Raw genomic sequence first — 3,305 nt, forward strand, 5'->3', positions numbered from 1 at the left:
ATAAGAATAGCTAACTGAAAGATAGGAAACTGAATTCTAGCATGGCTCTGTCAATTCAAGATACACTTACTAATTATTATTATGCTTAAGGCATTGGGTTAGACATTATATTAATACTAACTGATTATCTGCCATTACACAAATAGCATAAAATCTGCCCTTAGTTTATTGTTGAAATAAAGTCAGTAACTAGTGAAGCAAAAGGAGTGCTGGATTTATAGTCAGAAGACTCGGTTTAAAGGACAACTCTATCATGTGGACAAAACGATTCAACCTCTCTGGGTGTCAGTAGTCCCACCTCTCAATCGGGTCAGTAATATTTGTCACTCAGGACTGTTGCAAGGATCAGTCGAAAAAACTTTATGTGGAAGAATAGGACCTAGGTCCTGGTAAATAATAGTCACCAATATGAATCTGAATCAGTTTTTTACTTTACAAGTTTTGGTTTATTTTTAATAACCAGTGATTTACAATTGCAAAACAAAACAAAACACAACCATTTCTCTTCTTTCCTCTTTATGCCTCTCTTACCTTTGTGTTTCGTGGTTGGAGTATAAATACTTGCAACCTCTTCAGAGTCGTTAATCTCTAGACGCTCATCATACGTCTGGTTTTCAACAATCTTGGTCTAAGCAAAAGGAAGTATGACTACATAGCTCCTATCACAGGACATTAAGCACTCTCTGGAGAGGTGGATTCCAAACAAGCAATGGTTCCTCTTCCTTACCCAAGACATCAGTTTTACCTGAAACCTCTACCCCACAGGTGGCTTAGACATCAAGAATCTGCCTGCCAATGCAGGAGACACAGGTTCGATCCCTGGGTCAGGAAGCTCCCCCGGAGGAAGGCATGGCAACCCACTTCAGTATTCTTGCCTGGAGAATCCCATGGACAGAGAAGCCCAGCGGGCCACAGTCCACGGGGTCGCGAAGAGTCGGACACGACTGAGCGACTAACGCTTCCACTTCCACTTTACCCCCCATTCAAACTCTCAAGGCTTCTTGGCCCCAAGTCACGCAGTTAAATCACTTTGCTGCAGCCCTTATTTAGGGACTGCTGGCAGGCTGCCTGAGGAACCAGGGAATCGAGGAGAGAAACGACAGCTAGTGTCTGCAGCAGGTACCCAAAGCTGCTAAAATACGCGCGCGAGGGTAATACAGCATCCCTCTGGAGATAATGGCTCTCTCCTCGGGTTCGGTCAGTGTCCCAATGCTGCCGGCGTTTCTCAGGGGAGCCTGTGGAGGCTCTAGAAACAGTTCTGTCTCTCGGGTTACCTGAGGGGGAGAGGCGTTCCGCGAAGCGAGGGTAAACTCGGCTCTTGGTCCCATCCAAAAATCCCGAAAGCCATCACCCTTATCCCCACCATCCCACCCTCGTCTTGTAGGTCGGATCCCACTGAAGTTTGTCGGCGAGTAAAGGAAACAAAGATTGGCGAGGGCGAGAAGGAAGAGGAGAGAGAATACTTGTCAAGAAGACGGGAAGAGGTGCAGGAGGTTGGGGAGAGGGAACGGGAGTCCTTCCTATTCCTCTTGGGAAGGAGAGAGTTCTCTTTCTACTAGAGTGAGTACGAATTACCTGTAGCCCCTCTGAATCCGTCTCCTCTATATGGAAAGAACCCCAGCCTAGGACTGGGGTCTCACTCTAATCTGAGGCCTTGCCACTTCTGCTTGCAAGAGAGCCACGGCTTCTACTCGGAGCAACTGGCCTGTTGTCAGTTGCTAACGAAAAAAAATAAAGAAAAGAAAAATCGCGAGACTTTCCTCCACTCTCGTGAGATCTTCTCCACTCCAACGCGTTACGTCTCTTCCAGCGAAGGCTCCAAGGAGGATCCAGAGGAGTTCGGATCCTGTTTGGCTCGAGTTTCAAAAAATACGTCTGTGGCGGCATCTAGCGTCCGGGAGCGGCAAAGCTGACGGATGAATTTCGGTTCGTCTAGAGTTAGCCTTCCCATCCGGAGATAAGGTGTGTATTTTCTTCCCAGATCAAGGATCACTGGTCTGCAATTCCTACTAAATCAGTTCAGCCAGAGTTTAGGCAAACTCGGAAGTTTGCTTAAATTCCCACGACACTTTGTACGACCTTTTATAGCATTTGTATTACATAATAGTCCTTTCTTTCCCTCCATTGTTTACCATGGCATGGGACATACTTAGAGTTCTAACAAATTATTTATCTGAGATTCAAATTTAACTCATTCTCTTTCATTTTTATCTCACGAAGACTGGACTTCATTAGGGCAGGTCTGTGTCTAATTACTTTTTAAGCTTTTCATAGCGTCAGTGCATTGCCTAGATTCAGTTCAGTCAGTTCAGTCGCTCAGCCGCGTCTGACTCTTTGAGACCCCATGAACCGCAGTACGCCAGGCCTCCCTGTCCATCACCAACTCCCTGAGTTGACCCAAACTCATGTCGTTGAATCGGTAATGCAGTCCAACCATCTATCCTCTGTCTTCCCCTTCTCTTCCTGCCCTCAATCTTTCCCAGCATCAAGGTCTTTTTCAAGAGTCAGCTCTTCATCAGACAGCCAAAGTATTGGAGTTTCAGCTTCAACATCAGTCCTTCCAATGAACAGCCAGGACTGATCTCCTTTAAGATGGACTGGTTGGATCTTCTTGCAGTCCAAGGGACTCTCGAGAGTCTTCTCCAACACCACAGTTCAAAAGTACCAATTTTTCGGCACTCAGCTTTCTTTATAGTCCAACTATCACATCCATACATGACTACTGGAAAAATCATAGCCTTGACTAGACAGACCTTTGTTGACAAAGTAATGTCTCTGTTTTTTAATATGCTACCTAGCTTGGTCATTACTTTTCTTCCAAGGAGTAAGTGTCTTTTAATTTCATGGCTGCAGTCACCATCTGCAGTGATTTTGGAGCAGCCAAAAATAAAATCAGCCACTGTTTCCACTGTTTCTCCATCTATTTGCCATGAAGTGATGGGACTGGATGCCATGATCTTAGTTTTCTGCATGTTGAGCTTTAAGCCAACTTTTTCACTCTCCTCTTTCACTTTCATCAAGAAGCTCTTTAGTTCTTTGCTTTCTGCCATAAGGGTGGTTTCATCTGCATATCTGAGGTTATGGATATTTCTCCCAGCAATCTTGATTTCACCTTGTGCATCATCCATCCCAGTGTCTCTCATGATGTACTCTGCATAGAAGTTAAATAAGCAAGGTGACAATATTCAGCCTTGATGTACTCCTTTTCCTATTTGGAATCAGTCTGTTGTTCCATGTCCAGTTCTAACTGTTGCTTCCTGACCTGCATACACATTTCTCAACAGGCAGTTCAGGTGGTCTGGTAG

At 45.0% G+C, this 3,305-nt stretch overlaps 1 protein-coding gene across 2 annotated transcripts in view; it reads right to left on the reverse strand.

Annotated features, from left to right (window-relative positions):
* Nucleotides 1-1,738, reverse strand: part of IFT46 (intraflagellar transport 46) — a 17,019-nt gene extending 15,281 nt beyond the window's left edge. Inside the window, exons 1-2 of one of the 2 annotated variants that reach the window (XM_061145413.1) lie at nucleotides 1,576-1,738; nucleotides 532-628 (exon numbers count right to left, since the gene is read on the reverse strand). The gene's annotated coding sequence lies outside the window, so the exon portion shown is untranslated. The remainder of the gene's footprint in view (nucleotides 1-531; nucleotides 629-1,575) is intronic. The other variant, XM_061145404.1, reaches the window with a different exon arrangement.
* Between the last annotated feature and the right edge of the window lie 1,567 nt (nucleotides 1,739-3,305).

Source organism: Dama dama, chromosome 1, assembly GCF_033118175.1.
Source record: "Dama dama isolate Ldn47 chromosome 1, ASM3311817v1, whole genome shotgun sequence".
Taxonomy (NCBI): domain Eukaryota; kingdom Metazoa; phylum Chordata; class Mammalia; order Artiodactyla; family Cervidae; genus Dama; species Dama dama.